The 14,941-nt window shown below is 44.4% G+C and overlaps 1 long non-coding RNA gene across 1 annotated transcript in view; it reads right to left on the bottom strand.

Moving 5' to 3' along the window:
• Nucleotides 1–14,941, bottom strand: part of LOC133275422 (uncharacterized) — a 155,270-nt gene that overhangs the window by 52,016 nt on the left and 88,313 nt on the right. The window lies entirely within an intron of this gene.

The following is a 14,941-nucleotide window of genomic DNA, read 5'->3' as shown; positions in this document are numbered from 1 at the left end:
TTTTACAGGAATACAGTACCGGAAGGATAAGAACACATGGCATGGGAGATACGCAGACAGCCATCAGGGATCTTTCCTGGGGAGTAGAGTGTAGGTGTTCCCAAATGTTGAAGTACGTGAAGAAAACACTTTTACATGAAGAAAACCTCTGAAAGAAATACCCCCCCCCCCCCCCCCCCCAGTCCCCAGAACACACCAGAGAGGACACTGCAGATGCCAGAGGCTGGTCTGCACTTCCATCTGGGCTTCTGGTTTGAGTTTGCCAAGTTTTAATTGCACATGAAAGTGATGACATTGCCTGGAGTCCGCGTGTCATTTGGGGTACAGATTCCCATATGGGACATACAAAGATCAGCCCTTTGACGTGCACTGTCAAGCACCACAGTTGAAGGGGAAAGGAGTATGTACCATTCCTTCACTCAATACCTCACCAAGCTTCACTCTAAAAGTCTTTGCTGGTCATGGATATACTGCATAATTGTGGATTTGCCAGGGCCATGCAACTTTATTTTCTTAGTTGTTTCTCCCAGTTACGTCCCGGTTTACAATTGTGTTAGTGCCTAGTATTTTATCTGCGAATGGTCAGTGGGTACCAAGGCTACATTATTTCAGCTGGCAATCGTTTCTTCCTTCTCCATATGCCAGTTATTTATCTGTATCATGTCACAAGTCTGGCTGGAGTAAGGGCAGGGACACTGTAACCTCTTCAAGGCAGGGGTATTGTCCTGTGCTTGGTCTAAGCGCCATGCACATTTATGTTACTGTAGAAATAATAAATAATAATAGTAAGTCATCGAAGAAGTGCACCTCAGTGAGGAGTCAAATCACACACTGCAGCGAGAAGCTTTCACTTCGAGCATAACTATTATACATGAGCTCGTTATTGCAGAACAATTTCCTTCAAGGGTGTATAGCCTGAACTCTATTAAAATGGATGTTCTGATGGTGACTTATGAATTTAGAAACCAAGAGCTGCACTCTGCTTCCATCTAAACAGGGTGGAAATCTGGGGTCATTCTGCTGGCCTCATTCACACAAGAAGACAGAAATTCAAAAAGCCAGAGCTGCAAAAATTCATACTGCCAGAAGCACAAAGGGCTCCTCATCTAGTTGCCAGACACCATTTTGCCCTGAATTCTGCACAAATCAGCAGAGATTTGCAGCAATATGAAGGGTGGGTATGCATCGAGTGAAAGAATAAATCTGATTAGTGGGGCAGAAAGGGTAAAATGCAGTGGCACAAGTTCCACTTGCCTCACATCAGATCCCTAGGGGAGACAAAGTGAAAACAGCCACTTCCCATCCTATTTAGCTTTTACTTGTGTTGCATGAGCATATATTAATGAGATTCCAGCAAGCAAGCAGACAATCCTGAGGAAAAGGCACTCATTTAATCACAAGGCCTGGCTGCTAAACCTGACCTTAGGAAAATTAGGAATATTTTATTAATTGAGGTCTTCCAAATTTGAAAAAGCCTAACTTCCCAGCAAAGGAGACCTTTGAGCCTTCCAGCTGCTTCTCTAAGCCCGCTGGCTGAGGTGCAGCAATTAAAAGCACTTTGAGAAGATGAACAGTGTTTTAAAAGCTGTGTGGAGCTTGTGAGAGTGGAGTGAGGTGGCCTATGGTAAAAAAAAGACAGGGCTACTTCAACCCAGGAGGCTAAAGATGCAGGTCAGCGAAGCAATGATAAGGAGGGAGAGACCTTGCTGGAGAAGGCAGTCTCCTCTCCTGAGCATTGGGATCCTCCTGAGGCAGCCACTTCTAGCAGCACTGAAAATTAGGTATTGCAGGTAATGAGGCAGCAAGAGAGTGGTGTAGGACAGGGAAAACCCAGCGCACCGTGTCCAGAGGCTTTGAAGTGCTAATACTGTTTTGATTAACTGCTTCCACCATAAAAGTCTCTGTTGTTAACATGGCCATTCCTTCCCCTCTGTGGCACTTTGCTCCCATTTGGTTAGCAGAGCTGGCACCTCTAAAGGAAGCCATCATTTCAGAGGAGTTTTAGGGAGATCACAGGAGCTAGATATCTGAAGCCCACTAGAAACCCAAGTCAGAGCATGCAGCAATATTAAGCTCTGTTGTATAGATTTCTTGTGGGAGACCAGAGCAAGGCTTGACATCCAGCCAAGTGATGCTAGAGTTTTCTAAACCTCAAGGCAGCTTGCAGGACTGAGGGCATCCTAAAGATTCCTTTACAAAAATAAAGATAAGTTTCCAAAAGACGAGAGCAAGAGGCAGCAGAGCACATCCTCCCGCTATACATATTGCTAACAATGGACTCTGTGAGCCTGGTCCAAAGGGTTGGGACTCAGAAAGCATCCTCTAGATCTTGTCTTTCCTCTCTTCTAGCTGTACAGGTGTTCTAGCTGTACAGATGTTCTAGCTGTACAGTGCTCCAGATGCTACTGGTTTATGGTGCAGGACAATGTTTGGGGCAGACCATTTGTCGAGTACACACAGGCTGTCCCTGACTGCACCAGCTGGATAGTTGCCTTTGCCTGAGACAGTCCCCAGGCATCCTTTTCCCATGTGATCAGTCCTAACTCCGCACTAGGGAAGACAACAGTCCTATGGAGTGTACCCTCTCCTTAGTTAATAGAAGGCTATAGCATGGCTAAATTTGCAACACAGCTATGGAAATCTTTTCCTTAACCCTCATGATTGGCTATTTTCAGGACTGACTGCTGCCTCTAGCTACAACTGCTTTGAGAAGAGAATCTGTGTAAATGACCCATTTTTAACTAAAGATGTGGAAGGTAAGAGGTAGGACCTTCAGGACTCATTTCTCTCAGCAGCTCTAAGAAGGAAGGCAGTACTGGTGCAAGGCAGGACCCTGGTTAGAAAAGCAAACATGGAGCTGGGGCTGTGAGAACACTGAGAACATTAACAGGGAGGAGGCTGTTATGGGGAGAGAACAAGTCAGGAGGCAAAACTCAGCTTTCAGTAAAGGCAGATTAACAAAGAAGCTTTTCAAGACCGACAATAAAGTGAGAGGGGACAAGTCAGTAAAGGCCTGTTCTGGAGCCCAGGGAAGGCAGTGTAAAACCTCCCACTGACTGCAGCAAGCTTTCAGTCCTCGTAAATTGCATCTGAACACTTAAACATTACCAACAAATCCATTGTAAGAGAACACGGGCCATGTTGCAGTGATGTTTATTGGCACGGATAATCCATACCCCTTTCAGGAGAAAAAAAAAAAAAATTATAATCCTCTCTCCTCCTTTTCTTATTAGCAGTGTGCAGAATGCTTTTTTATAATCCCGAAGCTATAATGGTGCTAGCAGGGCCCTGCACACGCAGCGCCTGCTGCGGCTCAGCGCCAGAGCCCTGTACAGCCAGCGATAAGTGGATTCCCTCTCATCTCTTCTCAGATGTGTTAAAAGAAGGGGAAAAATTAAAGAAGAAAAAAAGAAAAAGGGAGGTGAAGGGGAAAGGAAAAACACAGTGCAACAACCGAATGAAAAACATTTCGTTCTTCCCAGCAGCTGGAAGCAAGGCAGATAAGTGAGCGCTGGCTCCCCTCCAGCATCGGATTTTCCCCAAACGAGAAGCGTACGGGATTGGAAGCAGTTTTCCAGCCTAACCTTACGCCACAGCAAAAACTGTGAGGTGGAACGATCCATTTTGAAGGTGATTAATAGCAGTGTGCTCCTGCGGGGAATTCAGCTGTGTTGTGGGCTGTTAGGGGTAATGGGGGGAACAGTATTTACCTTCCAACGAATCTGAGATGATTTACTTGTATTTTCTCTGTTATGAACAACACATCTTACCTGGGTTGTTCATAAATGGGAGTCTGGCCAGTGACAAGAATCCTGGCCAAATGCACGGGAAAAAAGGTAGGGAGGAGCGGGGACAGTGGCGCCTCTGCAGCCAAGGGGTTGCTTAAAAGCAGCTCAGGGGATCAGCAGAAGATTCCTGTCCCCTCCCAAAGTTATGATTTGCATTAAGAGGGGAGGAGGCCAGTGCTGCACGCCTGGGACATTCTGAAGCTCAGCACTGGTCGCGCTGCAGAAGGCACATGTGGCTGGGAGGGCAGTGAGGCCATGGAAATGGAATCAACGCATTCTTTCATCACTCCCTGTAAAGTTTAAAACAGTTCTTGCTCAGGGCTGTCTCAGCCCTACCTTGTTGAAGAGATAATAGACAAAAGAAAAAAATCCTTTTTTAAGAAACCCTGCTTTAAGTAAAAGCCCCCTGAATCTGCATTTCCCTTTCCTCTTTCCAACAATTTCCTTCTTTGCTTCCTCTCCTAACACTTAATATAACCCATCCAAATGACTGTTGTCATAGGAGTCACACCAAAGTTCATAAGCCCAGCACTGAGGGTCAGTATGACCCATACACACCACCTCTGCCACCTTAGACAGGCATCTGCCTAAGCACCTCAGTGTCAAGGGCAGGGTCTTCTGCCCCAAGGCTTCTCACCCTTCACTTACAGTGTATATCTCTCATGGAGTCCAGGAAGCCTGAGCAAAGACACTGGATGTAGTCCAGCAGAAGCATGGATAACAACATCCAAGGCTCATACAGCTATCATAGCAAAACAATATTTTAAACTCCAGCCAAAAACAATCACACAAAAATATCCCTGTACTATTACAACAATGACCCTTAGGTTAGCATTTAGCCTTACTTTTCCCTGGGTTCTTCTTCAGAACTTGCTGATGGCAAGTTTGGAAGCCAAATGCAAGAGAGGGAACCTGAAACATGTTTCTGAAAAAGGGAAGCTGTGAAAAAGCAAGGAACCATTATCTATAAAGCTTACAAACCACAGCCTCTAGGCTTGATTTCTCCTCCACCCCACGCCTTGTTTTCCCATGGGATCCTCTCCATCCAGCAATGAACTGCTCCTGCAGCAACCTTGCTGTCTGCTGCGATTATTTCTGGCCCTTTCACAGTGGTTTGTAGCATTGTTTCTCCTTTTGCTTTGTTGGGATTACAATTAGAAACTATCTGGCCCACTAATGGCCACTATCATCATTTCAGTCTCCCTCAGCTCCATGTTGCTCTGTGGCAGTTTTTACCATGGGCCCTGGAGACAAGCAGGCACAGATGCTTTCCTCTTGCTCAGCCTGCTGAAGGTCAGGCAACAGTGTGGAGTAGCCCAGAGGCTGGAGGTAAAATCAAAGGAGAATGATTGTGGTTCGTGGGAAAGGTGAAAGGCAGGGTCATTCAGCCAATATGTGTGGGAAGGGCAAGGGATTGATTTTAAGAGGGTAAAAGATGGAGGGAGACAAGGAAAATCTTTTTTATTCCTTTCACTAAGCTCCATGGCTGTCTGACAAAACCAGGCTACAAAAATGCTGAGGATATCAACCCACAGCAGCTGGTTTTCTCTTGTAGACCTTCTTTAATGTGTATTACATGCTGTCCAATCACACAAGAAAACTTCTACTCTAATTCTTCCTTTTTACTTACTGCTCTTTCTAGGCAAAGGAAATACTGAAAAAAACCCACTATTAGTGACAGGCTTTAAAGAGGGTTTGGATGGAAAGGATGAAGCAATGCACTATCTCCCCCCAAGAGCTCCCTGCAGCCTGGATGCTCTGCCATGAGCCGATGTAGATACTGTTTCCTACTGAAACTGTATTTAAGGGAAGAAAATCCTGTTGATGGAGGAAGACCCACAAGGGTCTCCAGAACTCTTGTTGGTACCCAGGGTAGGAGACTGGGTAAGTGCTGCAGGAACAACACTGTGGGGATTACAAGAGAACATTTGTTGGAAGGAAAGCAGTTGCCTGGGCTTATCTCTACTGGGGTGTTTCTGTAAACATCTACACAAGCAAATGTTCTTGGCAAACATCAGGATATCCACAGAGATAGCCTCCAGAGTCTGCAACCTCATAAAGTTGTAGTTAACTTTAAGCATACGCTTAAACCCCAGCCAACTTCACTAAGTGCAGCACATGCTTTAAATTAACCATGTGGTTAAGCACCAAACTGAAGGAAAATCCATCACAATCCCCTGCACTGGGGAATAAAAGCTCTGAGGTCCACCTGCAACCCTTCACCCTGAAAGCCCTAGATATAGCAGGAGGAGGCTTCATGCTGATGCACAGGAAAGCTGTGGAAACCATCACTGCAGAACCCTTCCCAGAAGGGTTTGGGCCACTCAGGTTTTGTGAACACCTCAGGCCAGGAAGGGCCCATAGGTAGGGACTTTTTTAACTTCCTAGCTTTGGCCTGAGAATATAGATTTGACACAGAAACTCTTGATTTCAATACAAAGATTTTCCAAAGGCCAGATGACAAAGATGAGGGAGAGTCATACCGAGGAATGCTGAAGGGATAATGTGAAAGCCAGACTCCAAACCACACTGAATCACTGTTTGAAGCATGGGAATATGCATTCACTTCACAGCCTCATCTACCGGGGCTATTCTGCCTTCTCCACACAACCACAGTGGCAAGGAGAAGGAGCATGAAGAAAGCTCCTGATCCTAGTGATGAGATGTAAGGCACTGATGTAGCCTACTTCACGTACAAGCCCTAGTTCCAAGTTAAACACATCAACTGAAGCTTCCCCATGACTTCTTTAGTCAGGAGGTTTCCCTGCAGAGATTTTCCCTAAAATAAAACTTCTTGTTTTATATGAAAGCTCTTGCAAGGTCTAATAATATAATGCAGAGGAAATGCCAAAGCCATGAGATGTTTTGTAACTCCCAAATCCTATTCCTCATCCAGTTTCCCCCATGGTAACCCAGACAGCTTCTCAGGAATAGCTGAGCTGTGCCATGGGCTTCCCTCATCCATAGACCACTGCTGCACCGCTGTTAGGCTCTGAGCCCCAGACCATCCATCCCAGGCTCTTGCACAACCTTTATCCAGTCCAAAACTAATTCAGTAGTGCACAGGATGAAACAAAACCTCTCAGTCCAGTCTGGGCCCTGAGCAGGGCAGCCCAGATTTCTGTGACTCCTGGCTTTTCCCTCTCCATCTTTTTCCCCATCTCCTATTTGCACATTTTCCTCTCCTCTGAACCAAAGGAAGAGGTGCAGCTTGGGAAGGAAAGCTGCTACCCAGAGGATGAAGGCTTGTCATTTATAATTCCAGGGGAGGTTACTTTTCAGAGGGAGGAGGAAGTACAGGAGAGAATAAGAAATCAATGGCAGCAGCTTTATCCCCCTGCTTGTTGGCATGGTGACGCTGCTGTGAGGCGGGTACCCAGCCCAGAGCATGCACACCTTTCCAGGATGCCTCTCAAAACCAGGGTGCAGGGGGGGCTGCCCCTTGGAAACACAGCCCTTTCATTCCCTGAGCTCTTTAGTATTCCCCACAGCTGCCACTGAAGCATGTTATTGTCTAACGTGGCAGGTAGAAATCCTTTCCTTCTGCTCCTCTCTTTCTGCCAGGGGCTCAGCAATCTGTAGATAAAGTTCATATAATGCAAAAGCTGCTGCAGGGCGGGAGGCTGTCGTAAGCCATTACCACTGACTTTGCCAACATGATAATATTGTCCTTCATCAGCAAGAGGATTAGGAGCACGATGGACCGCGCAGTGCTGTGGATTAATGCGTTCACTTTTCAAGGTCAAACGTGGAGTTTAGTGAGCTGGGGATGGGAGTTTACCGGTATCCTTACCCAGGCGTACAAAGCTGGAGCACCCACTCTGGAAGCAAGCATAGGTCATATTTGCATAGATCTTTGATCCCTTCATCTGTGCTAATCATAAATCTCCTGTGCTCCCCTCTTGCAGCTCCTCTTGGGTTTTGGAGCAGGTGGGAGAACTGGATGGCACAGGGCAACAAACACCAAGGGCTAGGAAATAGGAAACATATTTCTGAAGAGGAAAGGAAAATATTCAGACAAACAAAATTTCCTCTTATGGTTTTACTTAGCTTGCTGAAACTGAGCAAAACTCTCTTCTTTATGCTTACATTTTCCAGCTTGTTTAAAATATAGCTTGGCTTTCAAAACACCAATGTGTGAAGTGGCAGGAAGTTTTCTCTTTCTATTTGCTTGTTTAACAGCAAAACAAATGCTGCAGTGAAAACATTTACTCCAACTACTTCTGTTTCGTTGAAAAAGACTAAGTGCTTTCAAAAGGGAGAAGAAAACTAGGAAGGGTAAAAAAAGTATACAAGCAAGTAAATTAAACTTTCCTGCTGAAGCTACAAAATAGCTTTAGGTACCAAGTCACTACTACGGGAACTTACCATTGCTTATAGCTACATCACATAATTCTATTCAATCCCATATTCTGAAAACTCACTTGTACAGAGAGAAAGTCTGGTCTGTTGAAATATGGACTTAAGCAGAGGGCACTGATATCCGACAGTAAACCATGGAGGAGATATTAAAATAAGTTTTGTGACATTTATGAAGTTAACATAGACTTTGATGACTGCACACAGACTGTTCACACCAGGGTTTCCATGTTAGGTTGATAGTGGGCATGGTTCTTCTCCTCAAGCGTTAAAGGAAAATAATTTAACTTGATATATTAACCAGTAATTCTATTTTACCATCACTGCACTGAAGGATAAATGGAGCCTTGTTCCCATTCCTGGAGGACAGAATTCAGGCAGGCACAAATAAACACATCTCTCCTTTACCTTCCATAATACTATTATGGGATAGAAGTAAAGACAAAGTAAAGGACAAATGAACACATAAAAATAGGACCTGTCAACATTGTACCTGTTGCTAATGAAGTCATGTCTCCCATTCTCTGCCATTCCCCTTGAAAAGCTGTCTAAAATGAGGGGATGGAACTGTGAGGATCCTAACCTTAAAATATGATTGCTTCTAGAAACTTTAACCTCTGTTTAAAGTTGTCTACAGATTTTGTTTTTTTCTTTGTTTTTCAGAATATAAGGCAGCAATTTACCCCCAAATCTCACCAGAAACCTTTTCCAGTCTTTCCCTCTCCATAAAGACTGTCGTATTTTGTTGTACTGATTCCAGAACTTTTCCCTGACTGAGGAGGAAAGAAAGAACATAAACTAGATTTAGTATTTGATGTGTGGGATTTACATCCAAATTGCTTTTTCTACCCGTGGTACCTACACAATTCCCATTGTAGGCATACCTAGTTACTGCACAATCTTTAACACATATCTGGTACAACACCCATGTGTGATGGATGAGCACAACAAACCCTTTCTCTGTAATGTAAGACCTGTACCGCACAGGGTGGTTTTTCTTCTAAATCTCCCCAGCAACTCTGGGAGCCAAAGGGCCATTTTCACACACAGCTCTGAGCCTCATGTTTCAATTAAACTGACCTTGAGTCACTAAGAACTCTTTCTTCCCCTACCCACAGCTGTACAAAAACCCTTCGAGAAACTCCAGTGGACTTCAAGGACCAGGAGCACCCCAGACATGTGCAAAAGGACCTTGAGGTTGGTCAGCTTTGTGGCCACCTCCTGTCTATACCTGCCTGCATCCCTTCACCTCTCTAGAAGCGATTCTCTGTGTAGACTGTTGTGAAGAGGAAGAGCACCCACAATTTGCATTTCTCTCTTCTTCATGGAGAAAAGGTAGATGCAGATTTAGTGCCTTCCTCAGACTGAGCCTGAGATCTTCTGCCTTTTCTAAGGATGCCCAGACTCCTATGATTTTTGCAGGAAGCTGCCAGAGGAGATAGGGATCACAGCTCAGTCTTCTGGCTTAAGCTATGCAAGTATGCAGTGACAACATCAAGATACTTAGAGGAGAGAGAAGGAAGTTTCTTTATCAGGAGAATGTGGCTCCCTCACTTAGTTGTTGGGAGTGCTCACAAGAAAAACTTCACTGTTTCTAAACTGGCTAATGAGTATTTTACAAGATAGCCATAGCATAAACCAAACCAACACTCTCTAGAGTAGGAATTACAGTTCCAGGACCTCTCCTAACCCAGCACCAACTTACAGACCATCCATCTGTAATGGTCTGTCTGCATGCTAAGGCACTCAGAAGCACAGAAGGCCTTTCCAGACTCCATATGCTTGCAAGAACAAAAGTTCCTCTTTGTACATTTATGCAAATAAAAAATATTTGCACAGAAATGGTTGGATTGAATCCTGAGTTGGAATTGGCAACCATTTGTGAATACTTTATTTACACTGTTCAGCTGAGGGTAACCTTGACTCACTGAGCAGTGCAACACGTCTTAGCAACACCAGCAAACACTGAGAATTTACATCTTCTTTGACTCTTGACTTACACTCTGAGAGAGTGTTATTATTTTATAGAATGACTTATACATGGCTGATGTATCTACCAGCAGTAGTAGTAATAATGATGATGTCTTCATTTTATATAGCTATCCGTCCAAACACGTTCACTTAAAGGATCTTTTTCTATATAGGTAACTATTACAGATATGGAAGGTAAACTTAGAGATAAAGAAAGGCACAGTTTTCAGGCAGAAACATAGTATTTTTCAATAATGACATCTGGTTAGGCCATTTTTCCTGGGGTGGGGGCAAACCAACTGAAGTGGGTTTTTGTAGATCTCTGCTTTCCCTCTCCTCCAGGGCAACAAGCCACCTACTCTCAGTTTTACAGAAACAAAAATGACTACACTGTGTTCTTTACTAATGGCCATCAGAAACTCTTCTGAACATACCTTTGAATATCATATTGCCTGGGGACCATTGCCTTTTTAATCTGCAATATCTTTGAGAATACCTGTCATTACAGTGAGATATTAGGCCTTTGTAGAAATAGGTGATTCTTCCTTAGGTAGGTTTGTTGAGAAACTTAAAACAAAAATAAACAAAAAAAAAAAAAAAAGAAAACAAACAAAACCCCAAAATCAAGCCCTTTCATAAATCAAGGTTTCTCTAAATGCTCATAGTTCTGACAGCCCTTTGAAAGCAGGCCACTGGGAGAAGATCCAATCGCATGAAGCTTCATGACTGCAGGAGAACCCAGCTCTTTGATGCCTACACCTCCCCACTTTCTGACTACAGGAGCAAATACAATGATCTGCTGGAACAAGACTGGATTTCGAAGTCTTGTGTATAGTTTGATCTTAAAGTATGGATGTGCTACTGTGGTAGTATAGTCATACTCTCTTCTGGGAAAGAAAACAGCTCCAAACCCGAAGAGGACACGTGCAAGAAAGATTGGGTGAATCTGGTTCACATTGCCTGTGTAACTGTTCTTGAACAAGACTCCAGAAGATACTTCTCATCATTGTACAGGATGGCCTGTACAATGTCACTGATGAAAGTTGTCGACGAGATCCCCTGTTCTTGCTGCTAGCACAAGTAAAATGTGATGCTGAGTCCCCAAGCATCTTGTGTCCAGATCCAAGAGACAGAGCAGCCCCCAGAAGAAAATCATGAGACTAACAGAAGACCAGCAATATCTGTACTTAACAGTGCTGAGCCATGGCATCAGATCAAATATGTGGGATCCAGAGACTCACCCTTGACTGAGGGAGACCAGCACTCGGGTTTGGAGAAGAAAAGATCTGCATTCCATCTGTTAAAAGACATCTGTCCACCCCTCAGTGGAAGCTGCAGTGGGATATCTTTTTCCAGACAACCAGTTCTACCAGCTCCTGACATCTCCCATGTACCTGCAGTACCTGGAGCATTAGAAAGAGCTGCTCCACTCCATAGCCAGAGAAAAGCAGCAGTAGCAGGACTGAGAGCACAACAGCAGCCTCAAAAAAGTAATGGACCCTTTTCCCTCTGTGGAAATTTGGAGAATGTCGAAGAATAATTGCAGCTATCAGCTGGTGAGCACAAGCAGGTGGACTAATGACTTGTCCTATCAAAATTCCACACCTTTTTATTTATGGACCAAATGGCATTTGCTCCAGCTCAAAGGTCAGATGTGCTTTCTCGTGTCCAGCATTCAAACCACCACCACAAGCTGTGTTTTCAAGTAAACTGAAAAGTGACCTCAGTTACTGCTGTGTGGCAGGAACATATTTCTGGTTGCTGTAGTTGCCTGGTGTGGTTTCTTGCCTAACATATTCATTAGAGATTAACTGCTACTTATAACACTGCTTGGTACTAGTCTGGCTTCTCCATTACATCATTAGAAAAGCATGAATAGCCCACCAGGGGTTTTGCTCCCTATTTAGGTAAGGCAGAGTCCTGATGTTCAGATTTCTGCTACTACCTTTGCTGTAAGGGAACAACTTTGCCAGTGCTTTCTTCCAGGAGCAGCAATTAAGGCACAGCGAGAAAAGCCCTTACAGAATATATATTTTACATGGATGCATGATCCCTTGCTGAATCTCTTCTGAGCTGTACCAGGAGGAGGAGGTATTAGTCTTGCTCCCTGGGGGCCTGCCAGCTGCCTGGGCCCATGGCAATGAGGGAAGCAGAACCCTGTGGTTACAGAATTGCTACCACAGAGGTACTGCAAGCAGTTCAGCACTTGGGGACTACCCCTCTTGAGCTCAGCCCTGTTTTGCCACAAGCAAATACCCCCCACCCAGATTACAAATGCTGAGAAGACATCCAGCTGCTGCTGCCAAACTCCAGCAGGTAATTTAGGAGTGATGATGATCCATGTCACATGGATGCTGCCTGAGCCTGCCTGCTCTTTTTACTCTCTTTATCTTATGCATATGTGAAAAAATGTGTTACTTGGCAAGGTATAATATACATGGGAAGACAATGGAACATAATGCAAAGAAATGTTCCTGTATCAATTTGAATTCTCTGAGTCACACAGTGGTGTCTATAAATGCATGTGACCGAGAGAATCTGTATTTCAAAACACATATTAGAAAAAATATAATTGAAGTGGAGAGACCAAGATAAATTTATGTTATCAAGTGTAGTTACCAAAGCAGTAAATCATTGTCACAGCATAAGCTCTTATCCATATTTCCATATTAACACCAGGCTCATGCTCTGTACTGGCACTGCTGCACATAAAAGGTATCAGCACGTCCTAATACTGTCTGTTGTAGCTGGCATCTGCTGTTAGGTATCAAGCAGAGACAGCGCAGTGCTCCTTGTATCGCTGGCACCAACATCGACCACAATTTATCCCTGCACTGGTGCTACTCTGCACTGTTGGGGGGCTGAACACCCCAATCTGTTCTCATAACTCCTAGCTTGTGCACAGGAAAAATGTCCCACCCAAAGTGGACTGAAACATCTTTGCAATGCACAGGGAAACTCATGGCCATGGCGTGGCTGTCTCAGCCTCCCCAGGGAACAAGCAGGATAGCACTGTCTTTTGCTCTGTGCTCAAGTCACCCAAAGACTAGGCGCAAAACATAAAAACTATGACTGCATGATGGCTGGGTTCCAGGGGGAAAAGACAAAGGTACCTCACTTGACATCCTTAACAGCCTGCCTGTCCCTGGAAATCAGCCTGTGGTGCCTCCAAGTCCTTCAAGTCTCCATCTTCAGAAATGCTAATTCCCGAACGCCCCCCCCCCCCCCCCCCCAGTACTCTTTGTCACTTTGTGGCTTCTGCACAATACCTTCCAGAGGATCCTAACTGCTAGCAAACCCCCTGCCTCTTGGCATGACCCATCCTGAAGCACCCTGCGTTGCTCAAGGAGACTTGCAGGACCATCCAGGCTCCTAATTAACCAGGGCATGGCATGACTGCCCTTTGCATTCCCTACCCTTCGCATTCCCTACCCTTTGCATTCCAACCAAAACATACTGAGAATACTCTGGCTTGGGCCAACTATGTGGGCATATGTTATCAATAACAACAAACAGAGTCAGCATTTGCTTCTACTTGAGATAATGTTTTGGCCGTAAGTGTGCATCTTTACAGGCAAGAAATAAAACCTTGCAGAAGACTCACCTAATAAACACTCTTATTTTAGAAGCCTTTAAAGACTCACAAGAAAAGCTGGTTTAGTTACCAACCTGACTGATGCTCATTAGCATCAGTGAAGCTGAGATAAATCTTCCCTAAAACAAGTTGCCAATGAGAAATGTACTGATGGAGCTTGGTCAGTGTTGTCGTTTTTGCCTCTTGTTTGTTTGCTTTATTTGGAAAAAGACAAGAACAGAGGGTCTCAACAAAGTAAGTACTGTAAAAGATGAAGTAATTTTAGGGCAAACTGTCAACTTTTCATTCAAAACTCCAAATCTTTTTTGCTGAAACAAAACACTTTTCTGGTAAAAGCTGTTGTTTTGTGATTTTTTTTTTGTGCTACTGGGTCAGCACTTTCTTTGTATACCATATAAGCAAATTACTGCTCTCTGACTGCATTCGGATTGCTTTTGGAGGAAAGGGCTGCAGTTACAGAGACAACACTTCCTATGCATGGCCTGTCCCTGCTGAACAGGGGAGAGGAATAGTGAAGAAGCCAGCATAAAAATCATCATAAAAAATGACAATGGCTTTTCCTACCTCTGTGTGTTGAAAATGTGACTACCTGGCCATCACTCCATTGCCAGCTGTGTATCCCAGTAAATCTTAAGTGCTAAATCTACTCCTAAAGTAGCCTCAGTCTGAGCTCAGACAATCCTTACGATTAGCAAAAGAAATTGAAGCAGGGTGATCACACTGGATAAGTTCTTTCCATTACCTTCAGCCACCTCCATAAATTACGTATCTGCTCCAAGCTTATTATTCAGGCTCCCCCTGAAGAAGCCAGAGAAAAGCACCCCCAGATGACAATCCCCCATCCGCTTGGGTACATAAGATGGAGCCGGTCTCCAGCTAGGCACTACACAGGCACCAGTTCATCAGCATCACAGAACAGTACACGAGGTCTTTAATCACTGATATGAGTAGGAGAGTTCAAGCCTGGCAGGATTTAAACGTGATTTTTAGTACTGAAATTGGACTATTCATCTGGGGAGGTGGGGGGAGACCCTCTGGAAAAACCACAATTCCCTTTCAAGCAGAACTGCTGTGGCAGGGGACAGGATCTATTGAGGATGTCTCTTTTATTTTCCAGTGGACAACAGAAAACCGTTGTGACTTGCTCAAACTTCTCACATCAGAACAAACACATGCTAGGGGCTTATTTATTTTTGATGGGCTGGATGTAGTCCAGAAGCTCCATCCG

This window comes from Pezoporus flaviventris, unplaced genomic scaffold (genome assembly GCF_033815535.1).
Source record: "Pezoporus flaviventris isolate CSIRO_AGI_PZ_B2104156 unplaced genomic scaffold, CSIRO_AGI_Pfla_v1 ptg000040l, whole genome shotgun sequence".
NCBI lineage: Eukaryota > Metazoa > Chordata > Aves > Psittaciformes > Psittacidae > Pezoporus > Pezoporus flaviventris.
Note: the sequence above shows the minus strand (reverse complement) of the source record. Positions and strands in the feature narration are given on the sequence as shown.